General features: G+C 46.1%; 2 long non-coding RNA genes across 2 annotated transcripts; both read right to left on the reverse strand.

Moving 5' to 3' along the window:
• Positions 1-14,435: 14,435 nt before the first annotated feature.
• Positions 14,436-15,690, reverse strand: LOC122221655. The gene is made up of 2 exons (XR_006203363.1): positions 15,630-15,690; positions 14,436-14,861 (listed from the first exon to the last, which is right to left on the reverse strand). It is a non-coding gene; the product is annotated as an uncharacterized LOC122221655 (long non-coding RNA).
• A 374-nt stretch (positions 15,691-16,064) lies between these two features.
• LOC122221654 lies at positions 16,065-24,803 on the reverse strand. The gene is made up of 3 exons (XR_006203362.1): positions 21,685-24,803; positions 20,417-20,588; positions 16,065-17,659 (listed from the first exon to the last, which is right to left on the reverse strand). It is a non-coding gene; the product is annotated as an uncharacterized LOC122221654 (long non-coding RNA).
• Positions 24,804-25,474: the final 671 nt, after the last annotated feature.

Genomic DNA, 25,474 nt, shown 5'->3' on the forward strand with positions numbered 1-25,474 from the left:
TATTAACAGGACGCTGGACTGACTCTACATTCCTGCCACCTTCCTATTCATTGAGATCCGGGGCAGTTTTTTTCTCCAGGGAAGAGGGCGCACTGGCTAAAACAATTCCTACTGTGCCCTTGGATGGTTTTGTGGCACATAGAACGCCCCCGTGAGTGTCTGCTTTGTATATATATTCTGTTCTGAGATGCAGCGGGGAGTGCTTTCTGCCTTCTCATCAGTCGCTTCTCATGGCAGGAACTGACAGTCCAGCCGAACCTTCTCCATGTGCCTCCTCTTACTGACTGACATGACAGCTCAGACCTGGGGTCCAGACAGTGTGTTGGGGTTCCCCAGTAATTCAGCTGTGGATTGACAGATCAGTGCATAGAGGGGAGCAGGGATCCCTCTTGAGGAGCCGGGAGGCCTCTTTGAAAAGATTACCCAGCCCTGGGGCGCCTGGGTGGCTTAGTCGGTTAAGCATCTGACTTCCGCTCAGGTCTTTATCTCACGGCTTGTGGGTTCGAGCCCCGCATTGGGCTCTGTGCTGATGGCTCAGAGCCCGGAGCCTGCTTCGGATTCTGTGTCTCCCTCTCTGTCTGCCTTTCTCTCTTTCTCAAAAATAAATAAACAAAAACATTTTCTTAAATTTAAAATTGAAAAGATTACCCAGCCCTGTTAAAAACAGGCACACAAAAGGTTTAAGCAGGAAAGCAGGCAAGATTTCCCAAACATGTCTAAGAGTAGATGATAAGCACAGCTTTTTAGGCTACTGTGAATTCAGAGACAAGAGCCTGTGCCCGGTTAGCTGCATGGGGAAGAATTTCTACAGTACACGCAGGCTTTGCAGGCATTGGTTTTCCTTGTCTGCCCTTAGGAAGTCAAATAGAGACCATCTTTTTTTCTGACAAGAATTGGCAAGAAATAACAACCATGTCCTACTTTCCCAAGGATTTCTGGGCAATTTGATTTTTTTTTTGCTCATTTGAAGAGGCTACACACATTATCAGAGATAAGAATGCAAAAGTCGTCCTAGGGACGCCCTGGATTTCGTAGGAATCAGGTGTTGGACAGCCTGGAAGAGGAAATGTAGGATATTAGAGAAGCAACAGCCACTGGATATTCCAATTAAGTCCCTCCTTTGTGGGCCCAAAGGAAATCCATCTTTAATCCCTTGACTTGTCCTTTTTTTCTAAATTGGTAGAACTCCCCTCCTGAGGCAGGTTGAGTGCTGTATAAAAGAATGGCTTTTGGTGAATTCTGGAACAATGGTATTCAGTGCAGAATCTCAGAGGCCTCTGGAGTGGAGAATCCATTGAGGGAAGCCATGACAATGGTGCCATTACTCTTCTCTCTTACCCTCTCTTGCCAAGGTACATGTGACTAAGGAGTATTTGTATCAGTAAGATCTAGTGAAGTCTGATCATTGTTGGGTATAATCAACAGACCAGACAACAGGAAATGTCTGTCTTTCTTTTTCTATCAATTTACTCAATAAGAAATTTGAAAGCTGTTAACTAAAGTCTTCTGAGTGAGTCAGCCGTTATTGTGACCTTGCTGAAAATGGACCAGGCTGGTAAAAGATGTGGCCATAAAATGTTGAGGCCGTTTTCATGGTCTTCAAGCATGAAGTTAATCTGGATTTTGGTTAGTTGTCTAGGAATAGCATCGGATTTATGTTCACTAGTCTGTCTCAGTCAAGTCTAGCTGCTATAACAAAATACTGTAGATTGGATGGCTGGAACAACAGACATTTATTTTCTCATAGTTCTGGAGGCTAGAAGCCTGAGATCAGTGTATTAACATGGTCAGCTTCGTGGTGAGGGCTCGCTTCTTGGCTGGCAGATGGCCTTCTTGTTATGTCCCCACGTGGTGGAGAGAGAGAGAGCTCTGGTGTCTCTTCCTTTTATAAGGAGACTAATCCCATTACGGGGGCTCCGCCTTCATGACCTAATCTAAACCGAATTACTTCCCAAAGGTCCTACCTCCAAATATCATCCCATTGAGAAGTAGGGCTTCAATATATGAATTTTGGGAAGATGCCACCATGTAGATTCTACATGGCTTCTCAAACAACACTGTCTGGGATGTGGGACTTATTTGAAAAATTCACGGGTGACTGAACTGAACTCTATAGTGGAATGGTAAACTTATATATGGTAAACCAGTTGTCTGTCATGGACTCATGAGCAAGAGACAAGAAGACGGAGAGAAGAAAGAAGGGCAGAGATGAGTCATTATTATCAAGTAATGATAATGGGCATGAACCCATTGGTGGGATCACTGAGCTGGCCCACATGAGGGACCTATCTTCTGCATTTTCTTTTCTTAGCATCGTCTCTAACCAATGGGCTTTCAAATGTTAGTGCATTTTAGAATAGAGGGGCAAAGATATCTATACAAATTATGTGGGAATTGTTAGGACTCGGCCTAAGGGTGTGGAATACATATAGGGCCATGTCACAGAAATACAGCACTTGCCTTCAAAACGGAGGTTTGGATTCATCGTCAGCTCTGACAACTTGTTGCCAACATATCCTCGTTCATGGAAGGGGGACAAGAAAGGTGGGCTCGGTTCCTAGAGTTATATAAAGAAAGAGGAGTGGGACGGTGCAGTGATTCCAGAAGATTGTCAGCGCGAGTCTGTAATATGTGACAATATTTTCTCTGGTTTGTGACAAGGAGGCAGAATCGGTGCATGCAGTAACAGGCCTGTTATGCAGTGGAGACAACTAACTCCAACCTCTCCCTACACTTTCATTTCTGAGGACATCCTTCCTCTCATGCTTTCTGCCTGTCAAAATCAAATCTACACACACCAAGATTCAAATAGTCCAGCCCCAAGATTCAGAAACTCTTGTTATGCCTCCCCTACTCTTGTTCTGCCTCATACCTTAGGCTGTAGGAAGGGAGAGAGAAGACACACACACACACACACACACACACACTCCTTTCTTGGTGAGGGAGGTATCTTAGTTTACTTTTTTGGTGATAATGTGTCCTTCCTTAGATAAAATGTGGGTGATAGCAGAGGGCAGTGTCTGAGCAAGCCTGCAGGCCCTCCTGGAGAGTTTTTACTGAGGGACTAAGGAGCTTCCCAGAAAAGAGCTCTTTCTAAGGGCACGAGGGGACAGAGAAATGGCCTTGATATCATGACCAAGCTTCGGCCATTGGAAGGAAGCCAATACATTATACGTGGCCTGAAGACTCTCATTTGGATTTGTCTATGGTCCAGCACCACAACGACCTATGTCTAGGTCTTCTGGAGACAGAGGGCTGTGAGTAAAGACTGAAATAGCTTGTTTTCACTAAAAATCTCGTTAAGCTCTACAGCACAGCTGTGCTGCTCTGATAAGCCTCCAGCAGCATTTAGCATAAAAAGAGGAAGGGGCATTTCCTTTTAATTTGCTGATCAGGTGAAGGAAACCAGTAGATATGGTCTACCCAGTAGGAGTGACAGTGATGGCTGCCAGGCTTGATCGTCCCCAGGAGGGACAGCATCCAAGGCACTGATGCAGGAAGCAATAGTTCTGGGCAGAAGTGGTTCATCTTGGTCACGGGGCACAGGGCAAGATGCATTGATACAGGACACAGCCTGGCAGGCAATGGTGGCCTCAACTTTGGGCATTCTTTTTTTTTTTAATTTTTTTTAACGTTTATTTATTTTTGAGACAGAGAGAGACAGAGCATGAACGGGGGAGGGTCAGAGAGAGAGGGAGACACAGAATCCGAAGCAGGCTCCAGGCTCTGAGCTGTCAGCACAGAGCCCGACGCGGGGCTCGAACTCACGGACCGTGAGATCATGACCTGAGCCGAAGTCGGACGCTTCACCGACTGAGCCACCCAGGCACCCCTCAACTTTGGGCATTCTTTTTTTTTTTTTTTTTATTAAATTTTTTTTTTTTCAATGTTTTTTTATTTATTTTTGGGACAGAGAGAGACAGAGCATGAACGGGGGAGGGGCAGAGAGAGAGGGAGACACAGAATCGGAAACAGGCTCCAGGCTCCGAGCCATCAGCCCAGAGCCTGACGCGGGGCTCGAACTCACGGACCGCGAGATCGTGACCTGGCTGAAGTCGGACGCTTAACCGACTGCGCCACCCAGGCGCCCCTCAACTTTGGGCATTCTTGAAGAGGTAAGGATAGAGTCATTCGTGTGTTTTTTGTGGGGGACTATATGTGATATGCACATTTTGGGTCTCCCTTGGCAGGGGACCCTGGCACATCAGGAGTTGGTGGGAAATAATCACTAAATATGGCGTGCTATTATTGACGTGAACATATTTTTTGATGCAGGGCTTTATGGGATCTGTGGGAAGTGGTAAGTAGTCAAGAGCAGCCTGCCATGGTCACCACTAATCCAGAGTTTGGGGAGAAGGTGAGATTTCAGGAGATTTCGGAAGATGGCAGAGTTAAGTGGGTTAGCAGAAGAAATGCATTTCCAGCCCCCAAGCACTGTTGTAGAGAGTGCTACAGTTTTTAGCCACATCTTTGCAGTCAGAGGCTATATGCTCATTTTGGAGCCTGTTAGAGATGATTCATCCAATACGAGGAAACCGTCGGTGGCCATCCTTGGCCTCTGGGGATTTGGATCAAGAGGGAGAGGCGGTCACTCTATCCCAGTGCTTGGGATGGAGAAAGCCTATACTGCACCATTTCCTGGGAAGCCACGGAAGAGTTCTGGACTAACAACAGCTGCTTCTAGAACCTTAAGGTCATTTCTACGATGGCCTTGACCAAGAAGCCTTTCTTTTAGAGTGAGATTGAATTCAGAGATTCCTGATGATTTCTCTACTAAGGAGCATTTATTTCATTCAAGATTCTTTGTCTACCAGTCTTGTGTTTAGAAAGAGTCCCCTCCCCCACTAGCCATGCTATTTTGCTAACTATCTTCCTCAGTTTTATTTCAATAAGAGATACATCTCTTGTCTGCAGGCCTTTGATCTGTGTGAGCTTGCTAGTTATTCCAGATTGAGACGACAATGTGTTGGGCCAAAACAGAGAAATATGACAATGTCACCAGCCTGTGTAGCGCTCCTATGGGTCAAGGCATGGATTTTATTAGCATTTTAAAAATGCCGAATATAGTTGTGAACATTCACCTTCTCTTCCTTTGAACCTCGAGCTGGGAACAAGCCCCCCCTTTTTTTTTTGAGGTTGTTCTGCCTCGTGGTCTGAGTGGGGGAAAGGACAAAGAGCTGAGAGGGATCCGTGTGTCCCATCCGGGGCCCTCCATGGTGGGGCGAGTTCCTGATGTACATCTAGCATTGCCACAATATTTGGAGGGATGGTCAACATGCTTGGCTGGCTTGGCCTTGAACTCACTGTGTTGTGTGGGGGCAATAATGGTCACTCCATGGGCACAGACGCCAGTGACCCTGTCGCTTGTCTTCCAGAGACGTTCCCAACCAGGTGAAGGGTGAGGCAGACAGAGGAGGGAAAGAGGCAAAAGAATGGGTGGGGAGAGGTGGCAAGATGGGGCGTGCGAGAGGCAGAGCCTGGAGCAGTTGCCAAGGAGGAAGAAGAAAGACGATCATGCGGACGTTGCTCTCAAATAATTGCAGTTACCAAGAAGGAAACCACGACCGATGACAGCAAATTATTGAGTGACAGAGTCAAAGATGCAAGCCGTAAGTGAAAAAAGCAGTGCAGGTCAGAGAGAGAGAGGGAGAGAGAGAGGGACAGAGAGAGAGAGAGAGAGAGAGAGAGAGAGGGAGGTGGGGGAGGGATGGGAAGGTGGTGTTTCTATTGAAGTGTCCATTCTCCCTTGTATTAGACCAAAGTGCTTTTACCTTTTCTTTGCTTTTCTACTTAGAGAAATAGAAACATAAGGCCACCTTGGTGGCCCAGTCAGGTGAGCGTCCGACTTTGGCTCAGGTCATGGTCTCACGGTTTGTGGGTTCGAGCCCCACATCCGGCTCTCTGCTATCAACCTGTCAGCGCTGAGCCCGCTTCCGATCCTCTGTCCCCATCTCTCTCTGCCCCTCCCCTGCTTATGCTCGCTCCCTCTCAGAAAAATAAATAAAACATTAAAAAAAAGAGACAACCCCCCCAAAAAATATATATATTATAATTACAGAACAAAAATCCATGGCTATGTTTCATAATTTACCCAGATGATTTACTGTGGTTTTGGCCACCCCATTACATGCCCAACAGTGGTGAAATTCTTGTTTTGCCCTCAGTGGGAGGTTGGGGGATAGGAACATCTGCCCTCCCAGCCCCCCTCCTTGCTCTGTTCCTATTTCCTGGGCATTGAGGAGCAAGATTGCTGGTGGGGACAAGCGGCTTAACTTCCTAGTTGACAGGTTGTTTGTTGAACCAATGGCTCTTCTGTGGTGGCGCCCTGCCTCGTTCCCGGCTTCCCCTGGAGATCGGCTGTCTTTCTGTCACGGCTGCTTGGCTGACTGTGACTAGGGCAGGGAATCTTGGTTGGCACAAGAGGAGGAGATTGGGTGGGATGGAGCGTGGAGCCCTTCGACACTTTCCTCTGGGCCCTGGAGAGAAGAGTGTGGGGTCTGAGGACGAGGGTAGGGGGCCATGTGTTGCACCATAAAATCCTAGGAACGTTCCATCTGTACTGCAGACCTCAGAATACCTAGCGTGACAGTGTATATAAAATTTCTGGCTTATGCTTCTTAATACCAGTCTATAAAAATAACAGTCCAACTGGATGAGATCATGGCGAGGTTGCGTGGGGCCATATGCCGTGGGCCGAGTTGGTGCTGACGGATGTTTGGAGGCTTATGTCCTGGGGCTTGTTGGTTCGAGAAGAAGAGGTCAGAGGGTGGGGCTGGGGCCCTGAAGTAGGGGACAGAGAATGAGGAAGAGGATGAGCCTATCTTTTTTTTTCTTTAATTTTTTAAATGTTTTATTTATTTTTGAGACAGAAAGAGACAGAGCATGAGCAGGGGAGGGGCAGAGAGAGAGGGAGACACAGAATTGGAAGCAAGCTCCAGGCTCTGAGCCATCAGCACAGTGCCTGATGTGGGGCTTGAACTCACAAACCGCGAGATCATAACCTGAGCCAAAGTCGGACGCTCAACCGACTGAGCCACCCAGGCGCCCAAGGATGATCCTATCTTAGCAGAAGAGAAGCTCATCAATTAAAGCATAATGAGGAAGGGGGAGGGTAATATTACCACTTATTGGGCATCGAATGTGCCAGAGAATGTTTATGGTGGTGTTTGGTCTCATTTAATCTTCTGTACAATAGGTCAGACTCTGTGAAGTTCCATTTTCCAAAGGAGATAAATTGAATTTAGACCTAAGTGAGTATCTGAGATTTGACTCAAGGCTATTAAGGGGGTAGAGACAATATTCAAGCTGGGGACTTCATGACCCTAAGGCTCTGATCACTGTTATGTGACAGGATATTCACTATGGGGTGAAGTCAGTTTTGTTGTGAATGTCCCGATGGCTGTTGGGAACTGTTCTAGGTGATTCTAGTCTACTGAACTGAGTGGTTGGCTTGGGATCCTGTGGGTGAAGCCTTTCTCATCTTTCTGGGATCCAGTGAGGTGCTATGGGCCTTACGGACAAATATGGTTGCTGTTGGGTCAGTCTGTTCAGGATGAATGACCAGTGACCAGGGCCGGTGGTCCGCCTCTGAGAAAATACCTCAGCTTCCTCAGGGGGTAGTTCAGACAGATGCAGCTCTGACAGATGGATGTGTGCAGACAACTGACCAGGCTTGTCATGGCAGAAGGCGGAAGACCCTTTTGGCATGGTTGTGGAAGGATCCCTTCCTCTGAACAAGAGAGAGAGAGAAAGCAGGGGAGGAGCAGAGTGAGTGAGAAAGAGAGAATCCCAAGCAGGCTCCCCAGTGCCAGCACAGAGCCTGACACAGGCGTCGAACCCACAAACCATGAGATCACGACTGGAGCCGAAATCAAAAGTTGACTCTTGACTGAGCCACCCTGGCGCCCCCAAAGCAATTTTAGAACTGGGTCCCGGTGCATCTATATTATATTCCAATAAAAATATAGCAGCTCCTGACATCTTTTATGTCTCAGATGCTTTATATGCATGATGAATTTTAATTTTCACACCTCCCATGTCTGCTTGGTGGAATTGGCTCCCTTTTATGGAAGAGAAAACAGAGGCTCAGAGAGGACAAGTAAGCTGCCCAGAGCAATACTATGATTAAGCTGTTGATCTGTGATTTGAATTCCATCTGCCTGATTTGAGAAATTCTTTTCCAACAGTGTCTCTCCCATCTCACGGGGAACCGGGGAGGATCTTGTCTCCTTAAGTACCTTGGGTGTGCTTTGGTTAAAACGGGGTCCAAGATCGTATTTGTCACCAACTTAATAAATTATGTTGAGAATTTATTAGAAAATCTTGTATAATCCAACTGTGGAATGGCGCTGTTGCTTAAATTGGAAACAATTTTTTTTCTCTCTTCCTTGAAAGTGGCTCACATTTTGAAAACAAAATCACATGTTTCAGAACAGCTTTATAGAGATATAATTCACCTACCGTACAATTCTCCCATTGAAAATGTCCAATTTAGTGGTTTCTCGTATGTTCGCAGGGGCGTACCGTCACCTCTGTGAACATACTAAACCACATTTCTATAATTTATGAACATTTTCATTTCCGTTAAATTTTTCTTAATGTTTATTTATTTTTGAGAGAGAGAGGGCAAGACAGAATGCGAGTGGGAGAGGGGCAGAGAGAGAAGGAGACACAGAATTGGAAGCAGGTTCCATGCTCTGAGCTGTCAGCGCAGAGCCCAATGCGGGGCTTGAACTCGTGAACTGTGAGATCACGACCTGAGCTGAAGTCGGACGCTTAACCGACTGAGCCACCCAGGCGCCCCTCATTTCCATTTTTAATTACAGAAAAGAAGATAACATCAAATAAAACTGAGAGAAAGAGGACCTCTCCCTTTCTAGTCTCTGTGTGCTCAAGATACAGAGTAACAGTCACTATCCGCCTGTGCATATTGTTTTATATCTGCTTTTTTTAAGGTGACATTTCTCGTGTTGTTACCTTGCATTTATCAGTGACCCACCATATTCTCTCACGCTGATGGGCAATAATTTACTAACTCACCCCCTTTTGCTGAGCCATTAGGTTTTTTTTCCCCCATCATAAATAATGTTGCAGCGAGCATCTTTGCACATAAAGCTTATTTCACTGGTTGAATATATTTCTTGGGGTGGCGCTCCCAAGAGTGGGATTACTGAGTCAAAGGGTATCAGTATTCTATGTCCCTCTCTCCCTTCTCCCGTGCTTAGCCCTAAAGAGGTGGCTTTGTTTCACAAAATTAAAAAAAAAAGTATAATATATATATAAGACGTTATACACAAGCAATCCTTCAATATTACCAAGGTTTTGCTCTCATGATATAAATCAGAGGCAGGCGAAAATCCGCGAGGTCAAACATCATCCATTTCTTGAGAACCAAGAAAGATTGTCCTTTATATGTCCCACCTGGTGATTTAAATAACTTTACCATTTCTCTTAGAAAATTATTCCCATGGAAAATGATTCCCTCAACCTCCTGACCTTTTATTGGTCGCTGTCAGCCTGGGGGCAGCACTTTGTTTCCAGCTGTTCTTAAAAGCTTCTTCTCCAGCTTTAACCCTTTGAAGGCTCGCAGGGGTGACTGGGGGTGGGGGATGGGTGGGGGGGAAGGGTCACCTTACACATCTGTATCCCCACGACTTCAGGTCAGAGTGAGCCACACCGGACACATACAGTGGTGGCTGGGAAAAAAAAAATAGAACAACCCCAACTCGTTCTGTTGTAAATAGCAACCATTTGGGAAGTTCTGATGTGGGTGGATCTTTAGTGTCCATCCAAGAGGAGCTCCTAGCAGTGAGAGCGAAGGTGAATTACTGAGAGGAACTTGGTAAGGCTCACGTGTATTCACCCCTGACGCCCCATCTTCCTGGAAGCACATTTGGAGTTTCAGGGTTTGTGACATTCTTCGACGTCACCTAAGACCATCCAGAATCCTTACCGGCTTCGTGAAATTCTGCGCGGGTTACTGTTTCTTCTCTCTGCTTTCCAGGGCACGCAGACAGCCTGCTTCAGGGTCTCCCCCAAGAACACTCAGCGCTTCCCTGCCTTGTTTTCTAGATGTCTTATCTTTCCTTCCATTTTTGCCACCCAGTCGGGGGTGTCCTAGGTGCTAACAGGGAGATGCCTGCGTTTCATCACAATAGCCATCGGATATTCCTCTTTTTGGACAGAAAAGGAGCCCTAAACCTGAGCTGGGTCAGGTGCACATGTAAAGCACAGATGGAGGGAGGGCTGACAGGCAGCCTCTGCTGGAGCCCCACTGGGGAGCCCGGTGGATGGCCCCGGAGGAAGGAGACTGAGCTGAGGGCTGGTCCAGGAGGCAGCAGCCAGGGTGGAGGCCATGGTGTGAGCTCTGCGGAACCAGCTGTGTGCTTCTAGAACAACTCCCTGCGCTTCAGAGACATGGTGCTGGGCGTCTGCAGCCTGGAGGGGAAAGAAACCCTTCCGGAAGGGAACTACACCTGCTCTCCTTTGGAAGCGTGTGATTATCCCCAAAGGAACAGGAGGCCTTGGAGACCCGGAGAGAGACTGAGGGCTTCTCCACTGGATGCTCCCGCCCGTGGCTGTGTGTTCTGCGGGAAGGTGCCTCCGCGTTCTAGGCCTGACTTTCTTCATTTGTTTGGGGACCCCTGTTTGCAAGGGTGAGAGCTGGTACGATCTCTGAGATCTACAAGCTATAAACCCCTTCTAGGGAGTTAATTGTTAACTCAATTGTAAACTGTTGGTGGCGGTGGGTGTGACCCCCTCCTGGGTGATTTGCATTTTATAACGCACTCCTAGGAGACCAGAATTCCTTGAAGACCCTAAAAGAATGGAGTCTTAATGGTGGCATGAAGTGAGTGTGTGTGTGTGTGTGTGTATGTGTGTGTGTGTGTGTGTGAGAGAGAGAGAGAGAGAGAGAGAGAGGGAGACAGGGTAGGGGAGGGAGAGAGAAAATGGGGGTGGGGAGGGAGGGAGAGAGATGGTTTTGTTTAAAATTCCTCATATCTTGGGATGAGCACTGGGTGTTGTATGGAAACCAATTTGACAATAAATTTCATATATTGAAAAAATAAAATAACATTCCTCATATCTTCGATCTGTCCCAGCTATACTGAAAGGTGAGGATTTTATGACTCTTCTGTGATACTCAGACCCAGGGGACACTCATGGTGGGATGTGCAGGAACTTATAAAACTATTTTGACTTAACTACAACAATTCCATAGGAGCTAACTGGGTATTAAGGCAGTGTGATCGTCATTTCATGGTTGTCTGGGGTTCTGGAAGTGTGGGATTACCAGATGGGGGCCAGGAGATTAGGTGATGCCTCAAGTCTCTTCAGTTGCACGAAGTGGCCCTGTGAGCCAGGTCTAGCGTGTATTCTCTCGTTTCTTACCCCTTATCTTCGCCACAGGGTCCCGCGTGTGTTCACCGCCAGAACATAAGTGCCTCCAGGCTGAAGCTTGTCTGGCTGGTTCGCTGCTGGGAGCTACAGCCTGGCAGACAACAGGTGCTCAGTGACTTGTGGTCAACACCTGCTGTTATTATCTGCTTCACAGGTAAGACTCTTGAGACTCTGAGAAGTTCCTTCAGCTGGAGAGGGGTCCGTGCAGGCAGCTCTTGGATCTGTGGGGCCAGAAGGCCTCCCGGGTAGGTGGTCGCAGGACAGGCCGAGCTTGCCTCTGCTGCTGAGTGAGGGGTCTGAACCGGGGCTTCCCTCCCTCTCCGGGCCAGGCTGTCTCGGCTGCTGGCCTTGGTAGCTCTTTAGGACAGAGTCTTTGAGGCTGAAAGTAAACCACCCCCCCCACCTCGCAACCCAGCACCTCCCACCTCGCTTTCTCTGAGATGAAAAAAGCGAGCTTGTCATTTCAAAGAAAAGGACCGACAGTATGTCAGTGATATAATGATTCAAACTTTCAAGCAAATATGAGAATTTTGGAAGACTTACGTCCACCATCGCAAGCTTGATAGCTTCCCGACACTTCAAGACTCTTCTGATGAGGTTGGTAGTGACATTAACAAACGTGCCTTTTTTTGATACTGTGTAAAGATATATGTCAACATACAGAAGATCTGTTCAGCTCTGTGAATTAATATTTCCCAAATGATCAATGAACAGTGCTACAAAACCATACGTGGATAAAGATCCATTGTGCAAGATAGTCCAGTGAGATTTTACTGAACAGGATGCAGAAAGCTCATTGATGTAATTTTGGATTCCGCATTGCAAATAGCCCTTAGGAAACTACCATGTATGAGTTGTAGTGTATTATTAAAGAAGAATATCTAAAATTATCGACAAAGGCTATTAAAATACTCCTTTCTTTCCCGACTGTGTATCTTCATATACTTTAACCCAAACAATGCAGTACAACCAGTAGAATGCAGTATCCGATTGTCATTTACTAAGGGACACATTGAAAAAATTTGGAAAAAATGAAAACACAATGCTTCTCTCCGCACCAAATCACTTGTTTTAGAAAGTATTGTTATGTCTTGGGGTGCCTGGGTGGCTCAGTTGGTTAAGCATCTGACTCTTGATTTCAGCTCAGGTCACGATCTCGCGGGTCATGAATTTGAGCCCCCCACTGGGTGAGCTCCGTGTAATAAGACAGGATCCCAACAGTAAAAAAAATGGGCAGAGGACACAAACAGGTAATTTATATTAAAAAAAAAAAAACCAACAGGCATATGAATAGTTGCTTGAACTCTATTAATCAGAGAAATACAAGTAAAAATGTAACATTACTTTATACGTACCATTGGCAAGGGTAGAGAACCATGTAATGACAAGTGGTGGAGGGCTGTGAGGACCGAGGAAACTCTTGTTGGCAGTGAGAAAAGTACAGCCATTCTGGGAAGCAATCTACCAGTTGTGCTTTCGGTTAAATATACATGGTCCTTCTGACCTAGCAATCCTACTTTGAGGGTCTATGAACAAAAGAAATGGTCACACAGTCGTTTGACCCATGTATACTTGCTTATCCCAAGCTGTGGTGGAAATAGGTGCTGGGAGCCTTCCAGGCGCCCCTCACTGTGGGTGGATTGGGACCAGGTGAATACACACTAGCGGATGTACATATGCCACGGGTCTGTCACAAAGAAAGTGCCAGGAGAAATGCGAAGGAAGCAGAAGTGACCCCATCACAATCTTATTTGTGTAACTTGAGATTATAGTCGTAGAGAGCAATTCATGTTTTGCAAGAAAACAAATGGTAAGGTCTTGTATGAGGTTTCTAGGGGTGCTAGAAAATATCACAGACTGAGTGGCCTAAAACAAGAGAAATTTATTCTCTTGTTCTAGAGGCCAGAAGTCTGAAATCAAAGTGTCGGTATGGTTGTTCTGGAGACTCTGAGAAAGAATCTATTCCATGACTCTCTCCTTGCTTCTGGTGGTGGTTGGTAATCTTTGGTGTTCTTTGGCTTGTGGATACATCACTCCGGTCTCTGCCTTTGTCTTCCTTCTGTGTGTGTCCGTGTCTTTCTCTGTGTCCACATTTCTCTCTTCTTATAAGGACACTGGTCATGTTGGATTTAAGACCAACTATGATCTAGGATGACCTGACTGTGACTTGATTATAGCTGCAAAGAGCCTGTTTTCAAATAAGGTCTGGGTAGACATGAATTTTTTGGTGGGGTAACTATTCAACTGAGTATATCCATCAGACACATGAGAATGGTTGGCCATATCAGGGAAGGGGATGAGAATGGGAAACGGTGATAAATAGGTTTAAACAAGCAAGCAAACAAGAAATAAACAAAAGATGGGCCTTTAGGGAATCAAGGATTGTCCACACAGTCAATCCCACAAAAAAGAAACTTCCTTGCATCAGTCTTGGCTCTAGATTCAGGAATACAACAGCGACAACAACTAACCCTAAATAAAATGTCCCTTGAGAATTTTTAACTGCAATCTGGGCTTTGCATGGGTTTAGAGCGAGAATTTACACTGACTGCAAGATCCAAGGACCACAAGAAGAGAATTCATTGAGTTTGAGGTAGTAATGATTTGGGGGAACCTCCTGCCATTTGGCTTAAGTAAATATAAATGCTCTTGGAAGAAAAAAAAAACCTCTTTATTCAGGTCTTAGAGAACTTCCAGAGATAGTTTCTTAAAAACCAAGAGGGATACATAGTGCATGGAACTTCTACACATGTAGAGAAAGAAAATTAAGGCAAATTACAATCATTGTTAAAGATGGCAAACAGAGGGAAAAAAATAACTTGGAAAAAACAACTTACAGAAAGCACAAAAAGAGTAAAATGAATTCGAATATTTTAGTATTTACCATCTATATGTATATGTGCGTGTGTGTGTGTGTGTGTGTGCAGGTGTGTGTGTATATTCTAAACTTGGTTTGGACAGATTGTCAGAATGGCTTAAACGTAAGTAAAAAACAGTGATATGCTTTTTAACTGAAACACCAGAACACATAAGCATAAACATGAAAAGATTTATTAGCAAATAGTCTGTAAAGGCTCATTCAAATAGCTCATTCACGGAGCTATATTCATGTCAGGCAGAATATGCTTTACAGTGAAAAGGTTTTACTAGAGTAAACCCAGAATGTAAGATTAAGTTAGATGGGAAATTAATGGTGTTCATTAGATTACAGAAATTAAGGAAGAAAAAGCATATACACTTTGCAATTGATATAGAGGAGTTATTCAATACAATTTAGCATTTATTCATGGTAAATATTCGCAGTGAAGTAGGAGAACTTTTAAAATCTGATAAAGGCACTTCCCTAAAATAATCCATGGCAAGTCTCATACTTAATGATGAACCTTTAGAAACACTTTAAAATAAGAAGCAGGACAAGGATGCCTACTCAAGCTGCATCTTTTAAACTTTGTACTGCAATCCTAGACAAAGCAACAAATTAAATGAAATGAAGGAAGAACGTTATTACTTAGACATGAAATTCTATACAGAAAGCCTAAAAGATCTACAGGCAAATTATTAAAATTATTAATAGTTTCTGTGAATATAAAATGAACACAATTTAAGTTGCATTTCTAGGTAGCCATCAGAATATGTGATAGCATTTAAAACAAATAGAAATACGGTACCTGGGAGATAAATCTAAAACCAGATATGTAAGACTCTTGCAGATGAAATATATAAAAGTTCATTTAGGTCTTTAGATTGTGCAATTTGTTGGCATCTGCTCATAATATTCTCTTATTATTGCTTGTATTTCTGTGGTGTGGGTTGTGATCTCTCCTCTTTCATTCGTGACCTGATTTATTTGGGTCCTTTCCTTTTTCTTTTTGATAAATCTGGCTAGGGGTTTATCAATTTTGTTAGGTCTTTAAAAAATACCTAAGTAAATGAAAATACATACCATGTTTATGGATAGGATAATTGAATACCATAAGGGAGATAATGTTCCCCAAATTGATCTATAACAATTCCAAATGGAATTTCCATTGGTGTATCACAAACTGAAGTTTTCAATAGAAGATCAAGGGACCGCCAAGGCCTCCCTGAAGAAGCACAAACTGGGGAGGATATTCACTGGATACAAAGATTTAAGATGAAGCTAGAATAATTAATATCTTGAGGATCCTCTTGGATGGGACCTTTGGCTGGCTCTTCCCCGCAAACAGCAACCACAAAACCCCACTTACCTTTGCCAGCTACCTGTGGAAGTAAACCTTGGTCCAGTGCTGGGCCACCAGGCAGGGAGGATGAATCACGGCCTTTCATCCTTAGTCTCTCCCCAGGAAGGTGTAGACGCCAATCCCTATGACTCCTAAATGCTCCGTGTTAACACTCAAAACATTTTTTTTTAATGTTTATTTACATGTGTGTGTGAAAGACAGAGAGAGAGAGAGAGAGAGTGGAGAAGGGGCACAGAGAGAGGGAGAGAGAGAATCCTAAGCAGGCTCTGTGCTGTCAGTGCAGAGCCCAACACAGGACTTGATCCCACGAACCGTGAGATCATGACCTGAGCTGAAATCAAGAGTCAGACGCTCAACCGCGGGAGCCACCCGGGTGCCCCTGTGTTAACGTTTTTGAAGTTTCTTCACGCAGCTTGAGATCGAGCGACAGAGCCCACATACTGTGGAGGTGTGTGGGAACCCCTACAGCCCAGCTCAACTCCTCTGAAGAAACTTTCTCTCTCTTGCCACCTTTTGAAGGAAGGAGGTGGGTGACTGGCCCTTGCAGGCAGAGGTGGCATTCTGCCTCCTGCACGCACAGCCTGCTATGTCCCCCACATGACTTCGTGATGGGGGCACCCAGCGTCACTGCTGTTTTCAGCTTTTCAGGCCCCTCGGGGTCCTGCCCAAACAGAAAACTCTGAGACAAAAAGGAAGAGTTGCATATCGTGTGCTATTACAGTGGTTCTAAAATAGTTGGGGCTGTGATGAACGGGACCAGAGCAACTCCTGCTGACTGCTCATCTCTGTTTCCTTTGCGTGTGCCTTTTTTGCTTGGCGGGGACAGTGGTTATTTATCAGCAGAGATCACTGAACGTATTGAAGCACGGAATTAGGGGTTGTGCTGGGCTCGTCTTCAAGTGACGGTGATTTGTGGCCTGCATCAAGAGAAATGGCGAGTGCCGAGGCCCAGGCTCGGGAGGATGTGACAGATATGGATCTGAATTTCAGCTCTAAGCAATCCAGCTGTAGAGCTTGTGTTACTTAACTTTTCTGAGCCTCAGTTTTCCTATTTGTTAAATGAGGACAGTGACGCCCCCTTGCAGGGACATGTGTGACACTTTCAAAGCCCAGAATAGAGGGCTGAGGTTGTGAAGTGGTGGCTTAAGGCATCATCTTCTCTTTCCTTTGCTAAGCCTGGAAGAGAGCAAAGGTGTGTGTGTGTGTGTGTGTGTGTGTGTGTGTGTGTGTGTACATGTTCTTCTGTTTGTGTCTGTGGGTCTGTATGACTCTGTTTCTCTCTATTCCCTATGTACTGCACATAAACAGTATCAGATAGCAATCATGGTAACAGATGGGGATATTGGCCAACTAAAGTTACAAGAGAGTGGCTCTTGCCTTTGTTTTAGACCATACCTGCTGAAGCTCACCTTCTATGATAAGGAATCCCTGATACCCCTACCTTCCTCTTCCCTATTTGCTGGCAGCAGCCTAGCATCTGGGTCCTACGTGTTGGAAGTGATAGATTACCCTTTCTGTGCATGAGCGCAAGAGAAATAGGTGGAGAGAGGGAGGGACGAGCACTGAGGAAAAGTTACTAAAACAAACACTCCTGGAGTGTCCTACTGCTTTCTTGGGACTCTGGGCATTGTAACCCTGGGATGTTTCCTCTCCTAAGGAGAAGGCTTCCGGGATTGAGTGAACAGAATTTTTTTTTTTTTTACTGCAATTTCACGGCTCTCCTTTGGTGGGTGTGATGTCTTAATATCTTGGGGGTATTTGAGCCTTAAAGAGCACTTCCCCGATAAGACTTGTTCTACCCCCTTCCCTGAATCAGACACTTCTCTCAATGCAATTGCCTTACTTTGGACCTAGGCTGAGATCTATCTCCAGACTTCTTGTCCAGCTGCATGAAGGCAGCAATGGTCACGAAGCATCAAGGGACAAGTGGGGTGATTCCCGTGAGTGAGAAGCATGGCATCCATGTGAAGGGCTGACATGAAGAGGGCACAGGTCCCCATGGAGACGTGTTGGGAGCCCCTCATCCAGAAAACCAGCTACAGAGGAAGGAACCACAGGGAGATGGTCTAAGGAAGGGATTTGGATGATCAGAGCTCTCTACAGATGACAAGGCTAACATCAAGAGGCAAACATTTCCTTATTGGATGTGAACAAAAATGACATGGGGACCACGTAGTGGAGCTATGGTAGGAGGGTCCCAATTGTCAGATGAGATGCTGGCTCAAGTAGTTTTATATTTCCTATCAACTCTGGAGGGCATGGATTCTAGGGTCTGGTGTTATTCTCGCCCTGTCCCCATTCAGGACCTCATGGCCTTTTCTTCAGTCTTTGTGGGATGGTTTTGGCAGGATCCTATTGAAAGAACTGAGGTACATTTGGAGGAGACACTGGCCGTGATAGTCTGTGTTGGAGTGTGATGCTTTGTAGGTTGCAGTGAAATATTTACCCGGAAGAGCTGGGATGTGTATCATCGAAAGGCTAAGTTCAAGTCCTGGGAGCACAGTGAGGCCTTTCATAGGAAAAGGGGACAAAAGGAAGGGCCAGGAAGAAAATGAGGTGTAAAGTGGATAAAAGTGAAGGGTTGGGGCAAGTGGAGGGAGAAAGCAAAAGGGAACGAGGGGGAGACAGCCCGTCTGAGCAGCAGCAGGGCACCTGCAGGCGTGGGGGCAGCCCATGGCTGGTCTGTTCTGGGGCAGTGGTCCCCAGACAGCAGGATTGCCCTTGGAAGTCAGGATTGCCCTGACCCCACCCATCAGGAGCGCGGGTCCTGTGTGGAAGGTTTCATGTGGTGCCCAGGGCAGTTACTGAAGAGCGGTCAAGAGTAATTCTGGAATAGGCACTTCTCTAAAGAAGACATCCGGATGGCCAACAGGCACATGAAAAGATGCTCAATGTCGCTCCTCATCAGGGAAATACAAATCAAAACCACACTCAGATACCACCTCACGCCAGTCAGAGTGGCTAAAGTGAACAAATCAGGAGACTATAGATGCTGGAGAGGACGTGGAGAAATGGGAACCCTCTTGCACTATTGGTGGGAATGCAAACTGGTGCAGCCGCTCTGGAGAACAGTGTGGAGGTTCCTCAAAAAATTAAAAATAGACCTACCCTATGACCCAGCAATAGCACTGCTAGGAATTTACCCAAGGGATCCAGGAGTGCTGATGCATAGGGGCACTTGTACCCCAATGTTGATAGCAGCACTTTCAACAATAGCCAAATTATGGAAAGGGCCTAAATGCCCATCAACTGATGAGTGGATAAAGAAGATGTGGTTTATATACACAATGGAGTACTACATGGCAATGAGAAAGAATGAAATATGGCCTTTTGTAGCAACGTGGATGGACCTGGAGAGTGTGATGCTAAGTGAAATAAGTCATACAGAGAAAGACAGATACCATATGTTTTCACTCTTATGTGGATCCTGAGAAACTTAACAGAAGACCATGGGGGAGGGGAGGAAAAAAAAGAGAGGGAGCTGAGCCAAACCATAAGAGACTCTTAAAAAATTGATAATAAACTGAGGGTTGATGGGGGGTGGAAGGGAGAGGGGAAAGTGGGTGATGGGCATTGAGGAGGGCACCTGTTAGGATGAGCACTGGGGGTTGTATGGAAACCAACTTGACAATAAACTTCATATTAAAAAAAAAAAAGAGTAATTCTGGATAATCGAGAGGTAAACTCTCAAAGGGAGCACAAGGCCTGGGTAGTTCGGTTAGAATGACAGAGGAACTTTGCAGGCTCAACTCATTTCCCAGGGGATGATTAGTGAAAGCAGCCCTCCGGGGGCACTTACCCCCTTGCCAGGCATGCCCCCCACAGGAATCCCTTAGTGGCCACAACATTTCAAAACGACAGCTGTTTTTCATTTGAGTTTCACATTCGATGAGACAGAAATGCAGGAGGAAGAAAGGGAGGGTCAGAGCCATACAGCCACTAAGCGGCCAAGCTGGGCATCAAGTCTGGGTCAGCCTGACCCGGGGTCCTCAGGCCACAGAGTGTTCAGGCTGGAGAAGACACTTGAGCGTCTGTCTCCCAATCTGCTGTGTTTACAGAGGGAAAACCGAGGCCTTGCAGAGGGAAATGCAGGGCGTTCCTTGAGGGCTCACATTTGGGCAGAGCTGGGATTTGAAGGCCTGGAAGCTTGACCCAGGTCCCCTGCTCTTTCTCTTTTGGTCTGGGTACTGAGAGCCCGGCTTCCTGCCCCGGTTCCCTCATCGACGGCTGAGCAAACCCCAGCCTATTTCCTCGGGTGTAAACGAGAGTCCTTCAGCGCCGTGAATTCCTGGCTCAGGGCTGCTATTATCAGGACTGATTACATGGCTGGGGAGTGCTGAGCCTTTTCTTTTCTTTTTTTTAAATTAAAAAAAAATATTTATTTATTTTTGGGACACAGAGAGACAGAGTGCAAGCAGGGGAGGGGCAGAGAGAGAGGAAGACACAGAATCGGAAGCAGGCTCCAGGCTCCGAGCTATCAGCACAGAGCCTGACGCGGGGCTTGAACCCTGCATGGGATCATGACCTGGGCCAAAGTCAGACGCTTAACCGACTGAGCCTCCCAGGCGCTCCGTGCGGAGCCTTTTCTTAGGGTTTAAAGGCCACTTAAAAAACACTATTAAACATTATTAGTTTTTTAAACTACCCTGATCTGTTTGTAACCAGCACCACTTAGAACGATGTGTATTTAAAAGTAGAGAAATGATCCAAAATTTAAACTACAATTCTTGTCGTTTCTTGGTCGGCATAAGGAATATTGAGTTTTCTAAGTGCTCATATGAGATATGAAATACCTGGGCAGCAGAAGCAATTTGCTACTGAAATTGGAACCTTGCAAATCAATTATCAGGAAGTAGAGCATGCATTTTCTCCTCAGCCAAAAAATTTATTCTTCAGAGTGACATCTGGCTGCTCACCGCACATCATAATCAAACGACGGGGATCTCCTGCAAGGTGGCTCTGCATCTGGGTGAAGCCAGAAAGAAAAACTTCTTATCTGAAAAGCTGTGAATCTTTTAAGGCATATGATTTTGTATTTTCAAGACTGGACTGAAACAGCCTTAGGAATTTGAGGGGTTTCAGAAAGCCAAATTTAACTGCAATTCATCCCCTAATTGAATCATGCCAAGCAAAAATCCCGAGTTCCTCTGGGTGACACTTCATTGCAATTTTGGCAGGTCTAGGGCCCGGGGCAGAGGCTCAGATGGCAGGAAGCTGGCCCCAAGAGGGCTGTCTCCAGGCACCCAGTGGAGGCTGCTCTCTTTCAATGCTATGGGGATATGTCATAATACAAGATTGGGAAAGGAGCTTAGGGTTTCTTGGCAGGGTGATTCTCAGTCCTGGCTGCACAGTGGAATTTCCTGGGATGCTTTTTTTATTTCTTATAAATGTTTAAAATGTTTATTTGTTTTGAGAGAGAGGAAGAGAGCAGGGGTGGGGCAGAGAGAGAGAGAGAGAGAGAGAGAGAATGAGAATCCCAAGCAGGCTCCATGCTGTCAGCACAGAGCCCGACGTGGGGCTTGATCCCTCGAACCATGATGTGAGATTATGACTTGAGGTGAAATCAAGAGTTGGATGCTTAACCAACGGAGCCAACCAGGCACCCCTGGGATGCCTTTTAAAACCCATGGATGCAGGGCCCTACTTCTAGAGACTGCGATTCAGGTGAGGCCGTTGGAGCTCAGCATCTGTATTATTTAAAGGATCCCTGGGTGATTCTAAGGTGCAGGCAGTGTTGGAACCCTGGCTTCTCACAGAGAAGTAATGTGGGGATTAAATGAGGAAAAGAAGAAAAAGCATACCCAGAACAGTTCCTGGTACCTAGGTGCTGAAACATGGTGGCTTCCCTCCCCTGGTCTCCTGTGGTGACCACTGTCTTTGCCCCTCCCCCATTCCATTGATCTCCTTCTTCCCATTGTTCCTGTTCCCTGCCCCCTCTGGGTTCCTGATGAACTCATATAGGCAAAAACCTTTGCAAATCCCATCTAAGTGCGACCCTGTGTGTGTGTGTGTGTGTGTGTGTGTGTGGCACAAGCACATGTGTGCAGAGTGGATTCCATACCCTCTTCAGAGGCAGGTGGCTGGGTGGGAAGTGTGGATTCTCTGATTTCCAGCAGGGCGCAGGGAGCTCATCCTTTGTCCACCAGGGGAACTTCTTGGAACATTCGCTGACATTGTAACTTGGGCGTCTAGTCTGCCAGAGCAGACTGTCCTCGGCTGGAGACGGGGGGCCTGAATGGGGGGAGAGGTGCATGTTCCTATGGCTTGGAGATGGACGCTTGGGAGTGAAGAAGGGAGGGTGATTCCAGGCCCGAGCTCAGCATTGTCCAAACACCCTGCGTGGGAGGGGTGGGCAGCCCGGAGTGCTACTGGCTGGAGACAGGGCAGCAGAAGCTAGGAGGTCCAGGCATGCGTAGGCAGTCGGTGCCAAGGCATCTTGCTTTTTTTTCTTGCTACCTTTAGGTCCTTGGGCCTTGGTGCTATTGCATATTTAGGCACCTGGGCCAAGAAGACATGCATCGAAGTGTCCTTTTCTAGCGTGAGGCACGGGCTCTTTCATCTCTCGAAGGGTCACAGGAGAAGCCACCTGAGCCAGGGTGTGAGATGTTCTTGCTTCATCATGGCTGATCTCAGGGAGCAGAGGCACACAAAGCCCAGGCTGCCCCTACTCAGTGCTGTGGCAAATGGAATATGAATTATTTTCAGGGTGGCCATGGGGAACTGGTTTCTCTGCTGGCTAGCTGCACTGGCCTAGAGACCCAACCAGCCTCTTCAAACAGCCGATAAACTACCCTATGTAGCTTGCCCACCTTGGCCTGTCCCTCAAATGCCCTTCTCTTCAGGTACCAGGTGAGGGACCTTTCTTGGAACAGCTAATTTCTCTGATATGGCTCCCTCCTTATGTATGTCCTCCTCGTATACAAATATGCTGTCCATATAGGTGATGTGATAACGCTCCTGTTAAACATTTATTTGATGACTTGTTTGCCTTTGTAGTTAAGAAGTGGCTTTGGCTCTGCTTTTTAGTTTCCTTTAAATTGTAGAGGATTTCAGAAAGCCCGAATAACCTTGGAAGACTGTTTGAAACGAGCTTAACTTTATGTTTAAGATGAGCTTTAATTGACCATAAAGATGAAAGATTCTTACCAAAGACGGGTATTGGAAAGACATACATCCATGGTTTTATTTCCTTATTACTGTTTGTATTGGAATTAAACTCTTCCAAATGAAGAGTGTAGGAGTAAAATTATGGGCCACTTCTGAGATTAACGCCCTTAATATGGCGCATCTAGACATAGAGAGAGCTTTTCATCAATACTCTGCCAATACAAGTCTGCTGCCCTCCGGGGTGAAATCGCCCGGGGCTGGGAGAGTAATTTGATCTTGGAGTGACTTTAATCAATGTGCTCCTGTTAAGCAAATATTTCCAATTTTTTCAGCAGGTTTGTTTGCTGTGTAAATTTCTTTTCTCTGCCAACATGCTGAGCTGGCGCCATTAATTTCCACAGGTGGGATGGGGTTGTTGGCTTCCCTGGGTTACTTCTTGGTGTGCTGGGAGCTGGGATAGAATTTCATGAGCCATTCCAGCCAGCTGCTGAGCACCTGGGGCAACGTTTACAAATGACTTGGGGTGACCACCCTCTAGCACCAAGTGCCCCCCACGTTGATGAGGAAGGTTCAGTTGTCTGAGGTTTACTTTGGATGCATTTTTAATCATAGTGGTTGGCAGAGACAGGAAGTCTGGGCCAGGAATGAAATCTCTGAGAGCCACAGATGTTCAAGCTCGGGGGAACTTTCTGGAATGACTTCTCCTGCAGATTCTGCCTATGGCAGTGGAGGAGATTATCTGAGGTCTGTTCCTAAGTCAGTAGCTTAGGAGGCAGAATTTCGAGATTCTGTGCCCCCATGTTTCAAGCTATAGAAGCTGACTGCATACACATTGCTAAAGCATCGTTGAATCCATTTTTGTCTGCTCTAGTTTTAGCCTTCAGTGGGCACAGGAACATTCCTTTTCAGTGTGTCCCTAGATTTATGTTGTTAGGAGAAAAAAAAAGCAAAGCTGAAGTTCCACAGAGGGAACGGGACAGAGAAGTGCTTGTGCCCATGTCCCCATATAACACCCACACGGAGTCATGCCTGGCCCAAGAGGCCAGCCTGACTCCATGGGGCTCTGGGGGGGGGGGTCAACTCTTACCTTTTTCTGATAATTTTGCTGGTGAAAGGGAAGTGACTCCCCGCCCCCGCCTGCTGCAACGTATTTGCTTCCAGTTTCCCGTCTTCAAATTTTGCCCATCTTCAAGGCTCCCCCCAGATGCTGGGCTTAGTAAGCTCGAAGCTCTGTATTCTGTACTCTTATGGAGCTGGGCATTGGCTGCCTTATTCCATTGCCTTTGGTAGCTGTTTTGAAGACAAGGACTCTCTTTTGAGTTGGGTTTCCAGCTCCTAGCTCAGTGTCATGCACGTGGAGAAAGCCCTTCAACCTGAAGCTCTGAGTAACCATCTTTGGCCCCTGCTCACCTCCAGCAAGTTGGCCCAGCAGCTGGCGTGTGCACTTCTGTTGGCCAACACCTGTGGCAAGAAATGCACCTTCTACAGGTTGGTGGCTGACTGGGCATCATCACAACGGAAGCCAGGTTTCTAGTCAACTTTTTAGAAGATAGTGCAGACTGGAGAACATAATAGCTATAATAGATCATGGTCTTTTGACAAAGATAGTGGCTTGGGGTGAGAATTTTTCACTTGTGACAATGATCAAAGCCACCTCTTTTGAGTGCCTTTTCTGAGTTGGCCAGCCCTTTCAAGAACGTTCTCTAATTTTCCCAACCAATCTATGGGGTAGATGGGAAGAGGCACACTTCAATAATGAGCAGTTAGGTTTGTGAGGTTTTAGAGGTGAAATTAATTTCCGACACTAGACCTAGACCTGGTGAGATCAGGGCTGCTTGGTTTCAGAGCCCTTGCTGCCCTGCGTTCCGGTCCTAAAACACTTCTTTGTCCAGAATTTGGGTTTCAAGGTATGTAGAAGCTGGAGATAAAGACCAAAGTCTCACTGATGATCCACTGACTCTTCATGTGTGAGATTTGGGTTAGAGTTTTGCATACAGACGGGGGCTCATTCCTTAAATATTTTTTTTAATGTTATTTTTGAGAGAGAGCGAGAGTGAGCGAGCAAGCTGGGCAGGAGCAGAGAGAGACGAAGACACAGAATCTGAAGCAGACTCCAAGCTCTGAGCTGTCAATACAGAGTCAGATGTGGGGCTTGAACTTACGGACCATGAGATCATGACCTGAGCCGAAGTCGAACACTTAACCGACTGAGCCACCCGGGTGCCGAATGGGGCTCATTCTAATCTGGCTTCCTGGTCACCTCTTTCACACTGGTCTACAGAGGATTAAACCTTCCACAACTAGTTGAGTCGAGGTATGCTGCAGACCATTGTTTCCGTTGGACATACCAATAAATATTCAAAATTTGGTTCTTATGACGGACCAAGGAAGATACACAAGAAATTTTTTATTTTCCCTACATGTCTGTTTCCCGCATTAGAGTTCTTTGACAACTTTGCTGCTCTAGGTGAGACATTTCCAATCTGACGGACACAGTGGTGAACTAGAGTGTTTTGTCCCCTAAAGCCAGAAGAACTTGTGTGTTGATTTCCAAATTGCCAAAGCAAGGGCTTGTAGTACTTGGGTCTATAGATAATTGGTTGGTATAAATTAATGGATAAAATGTTCCTAACACATAAATGAGGCCAGCTATATGATAAAACACACAACAGCAGCTTATAGACGGTTTGCATATTGAAGGGGGTATTTGAAATGATGCCATGAAACATGAAGCAGAACACACA

The sequence above is a fragment of the Panthera leo genome, chromosome B3, assembly GCF_018350215.1.
Source record: "Panthera leo isolate Ple1 chromosome B3, P.leo_Ple1_pat1.1, whole genome shotgun sequence".
In the NCBI taxonomy this organism is placed as follows: Eukaryota; Metazoa; Chordata; class Mammalia; order Carnivora; family Felidae; genus Panthera; species Panthera leo.